Here is a 10,504-nt window from a genome sequence, read left to right on the forward strand (position 1 = left end):
TTCGCAAAGTGATAGATAGGAAGGGACCGATTATAGGTGACAACAGGGAGATGGCGACCCAAATGCAGGCTTGTCATGACCATTTTTCAAGGTGTGTCTCTGCCTGCGATCCTATACGCAGTATAAATAGCTCCAGCGCCTCAGGAACCATTGCCATTCTGCATGACTATAGGATTACTCAGAGGTCCGATAATAAACTGATCTATGACTGAGCGGCATCTTTGTACACTGTCACTTGGATTTGCAAAGTCACAGGAGAGCGTCTCAATACAAAACCTGGCGGCTGTGACATTTACATATTTTTACACAACCGCTCCGTACAAATTCGCAGCATTAACGTACATCTCTGAATTAGGCCCATAATACAGAGTTAGATTTTAAGAAATACAGAATCCATGAACCTAATGCAGAAGTGAGGCAGCCATTTTGGGTCATGAATTCCAATGATTATTCATCCTACTCACAAAATGCACCAGGCGAGGCGGCCTTCTTGGGCACACTGCATACAGTGCTTCCGGAAACTATTCACAGCACTTCACTTTTTCCACATTTTGTTATGTTACAGCCTTATTCCAAAATTGAATACATTCGTTTTTGTCCTCAAAATTCTATGCACAATATCCCATAATGACAACGTGTAAAAAGTTACTTTGAGATTTTTGCAAATTTAATTAAAAAAAACAAAAGAAATCACATGTACATAAATATTCACAGCTTTTGCTCAAAACTTTGTTGATGCACCTTTGGCAGCAATTACAGCCTCAAGTCTTTTTGAATATGATGCCACAAGCTTGGCACACCTATCTTTGGGCAGTTTCGCCCATTCCTCTTTGCAGCACCTCTCAAGCTCCATCAGGTTGGATGGGAAGTGTCTGTGCACAGCCATTTTCAGATCTCTCCAGAGATGTTCAATCAGATTCAAGTCTGGGCTCTGGCTGGGCCACTCAAGGACATTCACAGAGTTGTCCTAAAGCCACTCCTGTGCTTAGGGTCGTTGTCCTGCGGAAAGATGAACAGTCACCCCAGTCTGAGGTCAAGAGCACTCTGGAGCAGGTTTTCATCCAGGATGTCTCTATACATTGCTGCATTCATCTTTCCCGCTATCCTGACTAGTCTCCCAGTTCCTGCCGCTGAAAAACATCCCCACAGCATGATGCTGCCACCACCATGCTTCACTGTAGGGATGATATTGGCCAGGTGATGAGCGGTGCCTGGTTTCCTCCAAACATAACACCTGGCATTTCAATCTTTGTCTCATCAGACCAGAGACTTTTGTTTCTCAAGGTCTGAGAGTGCTTCATTTGCATTTTGGCAAACTCCAGGTGGGCTGCCATGTGCTTTTTACTAAGGAGTGGCTTCCGTTTGGCCACTCTACCATACAGGTTTGATTGGTGGATTGCTGCAGAGATGGTTGTCCTTCTGGAAGGTTCTCCTCTCACCACAGAGGAATGCTGTAGCTCTGACAGAGTGACCATCTGGTTCTTGGTCACCTCCCTGACTAGGGCCCTTCTCCCCCGATCGCTCAGTTTAGATGGCCAGCCAACTCTAGGAAGAGTCCTGGTGGTTCCGAACTTCTTCTATTTACGGATGATGGAGGCCACTGTGCTCATTGGGACCTTCAAAGCAGCAGATATTTTTCTGTACCCTTCCCCAGATTTGTGCCTCGAGACAATTCTGTCTCGGAGGTCTACAGACAATTCCTTGGACTTCATGCTTGGTTTGTGCTCTGACATGCACTGTCAAGTGTGGGACCTTATATAGACAGGTGTATGCCTTTCAAAATCATGTCCAATCAACTGAATTTACCACTGGTGGACTCCAATTAAGCTGTAGGAACATCTCAAGGATGATCAGTGGAAACAGGATGCACCAGAGCTCAATTTTGAGCTTTGTGGCAAAGGCTGTGAATACTTATGTACATGTGATTGTTTTGTTTTTGTTTTTTTTATTAAATTAGCAAAAATAAAACTTTTTACACGTTGTCTTTATGGGGTATTGTGTGTAGAATTTTGAGGTTAAAAATGAATTTATTCCATTTTGGAATAAGGCTGTAACATAACAAAATGTGGAAAAAGTGAAGTGCTGTGAATACTTTTCGGATGCACTGTAGGTTACACTGGGAGGAATAGCAATGCCTGGAAGTGATGACATAATTAAAAAGGAAAGGGTCAGCGCTGGACAACCAAATTTAATCAATAATTAAATGCACCTGCAGCATGTAATTTTAGGGGATTTGCTGCCCCACAAGAGTCACACAATATCTAACATCAAAAATGTATCCAACTAAATGGAAACATTAATAACACAATGCAGCCCTGGTTAAACTCAATAATGATCTATTTAATATCAGATAAAAATCAATTTGCATACATATAAAATTAAAGCATGCATTTATACACATATGTCTAAACACAAATATATATATAGATTTATATTTATTTATTTTTTATATTCTCTTGATAAAATATAAATCCTAATATATATTGATACACAATCCCTTAGTTCTAAATAGATAACAAGGTGTAGTTATAATGTATCCTTGGATCTAGTGTTAATTGCAGCAAAAGTCCCAAAGAACAATTACCGTTGATTCTGGGTAGATGCTATACTAAAGATATTTTGTATCCTTGGATCTATTTTAATTGCAACAGAAGTTCCGGAGAACAGTTACCAATTAATTGGAAGAGATGACACGTAAAGGTGGAGATACTGTACAGCATGTTAAAGCGATACATGATGTTTACAAAATCATCAGACCCATGCATTGTTCGAATACCATATAAATAAGCACATGAAGTGACTGCTTCCTTGTAGTGCAGCACAGTACTACATACAAAAAAAATACATTGCCTGTTATTGTACTGTACTTTCTGATACACTGATGACATTCTATACAGAATGTCCCCTTCCAGAATGTCAAAAGTCACAGGCTTAATAAAACCAGGTTTAAAATGAATTACCAGGTAATTAATGTAGCTCTGCATCATAAACATAGAAGCATAATATGATAAATTTGTTTGTGGTGTTTTGCTTCCATAAATAAATAAAAAAATAAAAAAAACATAGCAGCATAAATAGAACTATAAATAGTTCAGGTTGGCAAACTAAATTTAAAGTGCAAGGGTGTTCCTGTAACCACAGGTATTGAGAGCAGGTGCATTCCTATGTGTGTGAATATGCCCTTCCCAAGCCTCACATAGGCTAATAATAGACTATCATTTTTAAATTGAAACTGCTAACTTGGAACTCAAATCTAAAAATGAGGAGAATGATGATGAAAGTTTGACCTAAATATATTGTTGGGCATCATACGCATTATATGCAGTGTTTTTTTTCTATAAAAAGATAAAGTTACTAGGTGATAAAATATTTAGTATAAGTAAAGGCACTACCTATATGTATTTTATTTTAACTTCCATTCATTGTATTCATCACTACAATTACAAATAGGTATTTCACTGTTTTTCTAAATGAGTTGGTAACTATCTAGCTACTAGAGACAATAACTAAAAATTTCAGCACCTGGGGGTAAATTTACTAAAGTTCTATTTGGGATTCATTTTTATGAATCTCTTGAATCAACTGAAATCGAATTTGGTACCTCTATTAGTCTATTTCAAGACACAAACCGTGACAGTATAAATTTATTACACACATACACACTCACACATACTCACCTACAATACCTGGACTGGTCCTCTTCTCTATGTAGGTATCCTCGGTCTTCTGAAAATAAATAATCGAAAAGACCCGGCCCACGAACTCAGTACTGTCCTTTATGGATGGTACCTCCCGAATGACGGCCTCAGCCGCGGCATTGGCTGAGAGAGGTCAGCCTCCAACTCTCTTAGTCAGTCAATGAACGGCTCGCACCATTGACTTCAATGGTGAGAACCGCAGGTTAACATTTAGTAACCTTGTCCATGGCAACATATCAGCTTTGCCCATGACAACATATCAGCTTTGCCCATGGCAACATATCAGCTTTGAGATTTCATTTACCAAGTACATTCGATAAAATAATAGGTAGGAGCTATTTGCAATGGGTAACTTCTCCACTGGCACACTTCTCCACTCTTTTCACTGCTTCATACATCTACCCCACTGTCTAGTGACCTTTTATGTGAAGTATAATGTATAGGTAGTGCATGTTTGTGTGTGTATAGAGAGAAGTAAAACTTTAATGGTTATTTATTCCCCACCTAAGGCCTGATTCTGAACAGCATGCAATTCGGCTGCATTGTGTACCCAGAAATAAATGCGAATTTCACCTGTATTCATAGTTGACCGAATCTATGTGACCAGATCTCCAACATCCATCAACTTGCGAAAGAAGCCACCATCACTAGCCCTATATTAGGTGCAAGAGACGTCCAAGTTCTGCTGTATATACAGTATCCTCCGTGTGCTACACATAACGTGGGAGCTTCATGTGACTTAGTACCGCCGAGCGTCTTTTCATGAGACTTTTTACCAAATGCGTCTTATTTGCACAGCGATGCGAATAGGACACACAAGCAGCTTCTAAAATGATATGCGAGTGTATCTGCATGCGAAACGCTTCACTGTGCAAATAAGACGCATTTCAAGGTACAAACTCGCACGAAAAGATGCTCTGCGCTACAGAGTTATGCCATGGCATGACGCGACCAGAAGGGATGTTTAACGCGCAAGGAGGCTAGATGTATGAGGACACATCTCTATCTCTGAAAAGCAATTCCGTCGACACGTCTGTGACAAACTTATCCTATATGCAGCCCAGTTAACTCACATAAGGGGGTATTCAAAAAGTCAGTTTCTGCGGAAAAGTTTCGCCGGTGACGCCATTTCACCAGGCGATAACTTATCCCCATATTCAATTCCAAAGACTTTTCGCTGGTGCGGAAAGTCAATGCATTGGAATATGAGAAAAAGATCCACCTATGAAACCTGTTGGAAAAAAGTGCAGAATTGGGGTTTTGGGGTGCAAACGTGAGGGAATCACCCAGCACCCTTGGGACAGTCCCTCAAAGGTAAACTGTGTTTAAAAAATACTTAACACCCCAAAAATGACTTTGAAAAAGGGGGCAAAAAAGTACAAATTTGGGGGCAAACTTAAAAACTAGCGAAATAGACACCAGGGGGGCCCCAATTATCCCCCAGGTGTTTTTAAGATTGCAGGTGTTTGTGGCAGGTGGATTTTTTAGGTTTTTAAAACTTCACTTTAGCAACTACAAAATATGCTAGCACCTATTTTCATGTACCCCAAATTTGCTGGGACTACTTATTTTCTGATAAACTGCTAAATGCTATTCTTCACCACTTCTGCAAAGACGCTAATTACCAGCTATTGAGAGCATTTAAGTACCCCAAATACCTTCAGCAGGACTATTAGGGGGTATCTATAGTGAACCCCAATGTCAGTGCATCTTTTGGGGGGTGTCAGGCTGATTTCCCCAAATCTGACAGGACTTTTCGCCAGGTCCGATTTTGCCGGGTTGCGTTTTCGCCGATTTCGAATTGAATATGGGGATAAGCGGGGACGAGCGCGATACTTTTCCACATGCAAAACCAGCGATGATGGTGGAAACTCCAGCATGAGAAAACTCTGGGACTTTTCGCACCTAATTGAATACCCCCCTAAGCCTTAAGTGAGGTCGTGGAAGAATTGTGTACCACTCTCAATCGTCCGTAGTTGGTCAAAGTTGGCATTTGCAGGATCTAATGCTTGCACAGTTCCTAAAAATCATGAAATTCATTGCAAGTGCAGACATTTGCATGCATCTCTAATATAGGCCCATAAAGTACAAACCTGCAATTCTGCATGCGTACACGACACTAGAATTGTACAACCAGCTTACACTTTGGGATCAATCCCTTTATTTAAAGTTTGATTTTTTTTTATTCTGCCTTATTTAGCCTAATATCAATTTAACTAAGAGGAAACATCAGATTATGGGCCTGATTCAGGCCCACTCGCAAGCGGCTGTCAGCTCGCAAGTGGGTCGATGCGGGAGCTCCGTCGTGCGCATGCGCCAGACGCGACGAGCGAAGGACTTTCCTTCGCTCGTTGTGTCTGATCAAAGGCTGCGTGCTGTCAATGTTGATTGACAGCACGCCCCCTTTGGTGGGCGTGCCGGGGGCGTGCCTCCCTGATGGGGGCGTTCCCAAGGGAACGCCTACCGTCAGAAGCCGGCCCACTGACATCACTAGTGATGTCAGTGGGAGTGATTTTGGCTCTGATAGAGCCAAAATCACTCAGGGCCTTGAGGTTGAAAAACTCAACCGCAGGCTCCGGCTCGCAGTGGCGATGGTCGCGATGGTCAAGACCATCGCGGCCATCAAACTGCACGCTCGTATAGGCTGTGGGTGGTGACCCACAGCTATACGAGCGTCCAGGAGGACGCTCCATAATTATGGAGGGTGGACCTCATTCAGAGCGTGCGCTCTGCTCAGAGCGTACGGCTCTGAATGAGGGCCTATGTTTCCCTTTTGTGTGTTTACACAATTAACAAAGCAGGTGGTAGAACCTCTACCCAGCTCCCAGGGCTTTAAGACCTTACATAAGATTGGCACATACACAAACTAGCAGCAAATGTAGGAAGTCAAGTGCCAGACTTCATTAGAGATATAACATCAACCAGGGAAAAATTTATACTGCGCTTAGTAATGGCTTTATATGCATAAAATCTCACATAACACCAGATGGAAAAAATAATACTTTATATTCAAATAGAAGAAAAAGCACAATTATAATTAAATTGTTTTAGCATGAAGTGGTCACAGACATAAAAAATCACTAGGTTTAAAATCACAGTTTGATTTGATACAGTGTTGCGGATCTAGTAGAAACAGTTATTTGTAAACCAATGAGTTTCGAATGCAGCACAGGTTATACTATATATTCGTGTGTCCATGCACTCGCTGTATGCAAGTTCAAAAAGGAATGAGTTAAAATCTGGTATCTGAAAAAAGAAAAAAAAAAAACTACCTCCCGCTACAGAAACCCCAAAAAAATTTAAAAAAGCAAAGTAATCCATAAAGTAACATATTTACTTATCGATAAGCGTTGATAGGTAACATTTTCAATCATCAGTGCCTGCCATCAGCACTTCATAGCAAACCTATCCCATTGCCACCCAGTTACACCCACCCAGTTGCAGGTGGAGATAGGACTAAGTTACATACGATTCTGAGTATGCACCGGCCCGTTCCCATTTTGTGACCACCATACACTACAGAGAACATTTTTGTGGCTGCCACACACTTCAGAGACCATTTGAGACCACCATTATAATTTATTTTAATTTTTTTATTATTTATTATTATAATACAGAAAGCATGTTAAAGACCGCCATATATATTACAAAGAGCATGTGAATAACCACAATCTAAAACATAGCACGTGAATGACCGCCATATAATACAGAGAGCATGTGAATGACTGTCATATATTACAGAGAGCACTGAACGCCATATAATACAGACAGCATGTGAATGGCTGCCAACTGGCTCATATAATACTGAAAACATGTGAGCATATAATACAGAGAGCATGTGAATGGCTGCCAATTGGCCCATATAATATAGAGAGCATGTGAATGACCACCATATAATCCAGGAAGCATGAATGAGCACTTGTGAATGACCGCCATATAATACAAAGAGCATGTGAATGGCTGCCAACTGGCCCATATAATACTGAAAGCATGTGAGCATATAATACAGAGAGCATGTTAATTGCAGCCAACTGGCCCATATAATACAGAGAGCATGTGAATGACCACCATATAACACATAGTACTGAACGCCATATTTTCTAAAAAAAATCCTACCTAAAAAATCATTAACTACTTCAGGATGATTATAGCAGCCCCAATCACCATAACTGCCCCCCCATCCATATAAACAGTTACTGGTTGCTGTTCTGTTCTCACTCACTGTGAAATTGAATCACTCTCATGAGGCTACTGTTGCTGATCTGCATGGGTCTGAGGAGCATGTGATGGGCTCTTCCAATCAGAGATCATTAACAAAAACAAATAAACAAGATAACAGAATATCAATAAAGCAAAAATGACTACATGTAAATCAATTTTATGGCACGCCTCTCAGATGTAATACACGCCCAATTTGCCACCACGCTCATAGGTATTGATTTCAAAATCTCCCTGAAATCACACCTCCCAACATTCAGGCGGACAGTCCCGTTTTTCTGGGACTGTCCCGCTGTCCGCAGACCGCAGTGTCCCACAGTGGGGGGGAAGTTGGGGGGAGCACAAACCGCTGCTCCACATAGCAGAGCAGAAGGTATGCAGAAGAAGAACAGATGGCGTGCGCATGCGCACGCCATCTGTTCATTAGTGTAGGGAGAGCCTGGGGGCTGCTCAGAGTGCTGGGCATGCCCCCACGTGACATAAATGGGAGTGCTGCGAGACTCCGCTTATTTTCCAGAGGCTCCGCCACTTTTACATGAAGCCCCGTGCTGAAATGCTTTTTGAAATGTAGGCAAATATGGTCCAAGTACATTGCTATTAGGGCCTGATTCAGAGCCGCTCGTAAGCGGCCACTCGTTCGTTCTGACCGATGTTCGCACAACTGCGCATGCGTACGGATTTTAATACGCATGCGCGAACCAGTCAGTGCGGCTGAAAATCGTGTGCTCGCTAAATAGCGAATGCCTGCTCTTTTGAGTGACAGAATGAGGAGTTTGTGGGTGGTAACAGGGGAAGGTGCTTGAAAACGGGGAGTGGAGATCAGAACGCAGGCGTGCCTAAAGGTCAAAACGGCATTTTAAGGGTGTGCATAATTACTAAAGCAGCGTCATCGATCACATCACTTGGTTGTTTTATAGTTAGAACTGCTCGCATGATTGTGGTAGGAAAAACCAACCACAAGAATAGCGAGCAGTCCATACGCCGTCCGATGTACTCGATTAATCTAATAAATAGCGGAGATGACGTATGATGCATGCGGCCAGGGGGCATTTTTTTCAAAATTACGTTCGCATGTTTTGTTCGCTCGTTCAGACATAGAGGCGTCAACAGACCGCAAAGAGCGAACGGTTCATTTGAATAGCCACCCCCTTTTTCTGGACGAGCGAGTGCAAATAGCGTCCGGCTCTGAATCAGGCCCTTAGTCACCACTTTATCCATGAGCTAGTAGAGATTGGAGCTATTAGGGGGTAATCTAAATCGCAGCAGAGTTTGCCTCATAGCTAATTACCCATGAAGGCCAATTTAGCCAGCATGTTAAACCACAGAGGTGCCTTTTTCCTCACAGCTTCAGATGCTGCGAAGAAAAGTCAACGAGAAAAGTCCCCCTCTGTGATTTAATGTGCGGGGAAAACCCATTTAATTGAATGGCATTTGCCAATGCGGCGCTAAGAATTAGCTGCGGGGCATATCCCATGTTTAATTGAATTCCCCCCTCAGTGTTACCTTTGTAGCAAGTAAAGATAATACTAACAAATACAAAGATAGGCAATGCGCTCCAAAAACCAATCGTGAGGGTATAAATGGGAGCAGCTTACTGTCAGGTTCACCACTCAACCTGGAAATAGACAGTATAAAGGACAAACGTATAATGTTTGCAACAGCAAGCGCTCAATCCTAAAGAGTAAATTTTTCTGCCTGGACACAGGATCCAAAAGTTGAAATTGTAACAGTCATTGAAGCCTTAAAAGAAATGGTCCATGTCTTTAGTTAGGGTTATATGTAGCTGTGTGTAGATGAAATAAACCCAAGCTTAAGAGTATAAATTGTATTCCAATGGGTGTCATCCAGAATATAGGTAGTGAGCCCCGTAACCATGGCTCTGCAGTAGCCGTGGTCCGCACGGTACAGCTTCACTGCTATCCAGACAAGACTGGGGGTTCCCTGGGGCAAATTCAAGAGCGTCTCACCGGCCCGGAGGAACCGGGTGCCAACAGTGAAGGAGCCCGGCAAACGGGGGGGGGGAGAACCCTTAGGCCGTGCTGAAACTGCTAGCAAACCCTTGTTTCCCCGTGCTGGTACGATCCGTCTGACTGCGGCCTCACCCTCACTGCCGGGGTCGGGGAAATTCTCCGTGATGGCTAGCGGGTGGTGCCGGCCTCAGGTCAGAGGTGCACAGGTAGATGACTTAACCCGGCCGGTGAAGCTGCTCAGGCTGCCGTGGTCTGGGTTCCTTCCGTGTAACGTCTTGGAGCTCGTGGCGGCAGGTGTGCAGCGGGTAGCTTTTTCCTTTGCGGGTCCCACACGATCCAGGATGACAAAAGTTAACAGTGGTTAGTGTCTCCAACGCGTTTCGGCTGGCTTTGGCGGCCTTTTTCAAGGTAGATAAGATGGTCACATGATGTCTGTATATACGGTGATTAGAGACACTCCTCCAGCCTCTAATTGGTGGGTATTAAATTTCCACGCCTCTTGTTGTTAAAGCTGATCAGGTGCAAACAAGATTAGCTCATGTCCAGAATGGTGTGTAGCGAGGTAAAGTGAGGGGAAATTACATTAGGGGCAGGGAACAGGGACACATACGAGAAGAA

At 42.8% G+C, this 10,504-nt stretch overlaps 2 protein-coding genes across 4 annotated transcripts in view; one reads left to right on the forward strand and one right to left on the reverse strand.

The window, feature by feature from the left end:
- BTC (betacellulin) overlaps nucleotides 1–10,504 on the reverse strand; it is a 137,935-nt gene that overhangs the window by 109,668 nt on the left and 17,763 nt on the right. The gene's annotated exons all lie outside the window — the stretch shown is intronic.
- LOC148504011 (uncharacterized) overlaps nucleotides 1–10,504 on the forward strand; it is a 60,463-nt gene that overhangs the window by 44,095 nt on the left and 5,864 nt on the right. The gene's annotated exons all lie outside the window — the stretch shown is intronic.

Source organism: Taudactylus pleione, unplaced genomic scaffold (genome assembly GCF_031769625.1).
Source record: "Taudactylus pleione unplaced genomic scaffold, aTauple2 ptg000471l, whole genome shotgun sequence".
Taxonomy (NCBI): domain Eukaryota; kingdom Metazoa; phylum Chordata; class Amphibia; order Anura; family Myobatrachidae; genus Taudactylus; species Taudactylus pleione.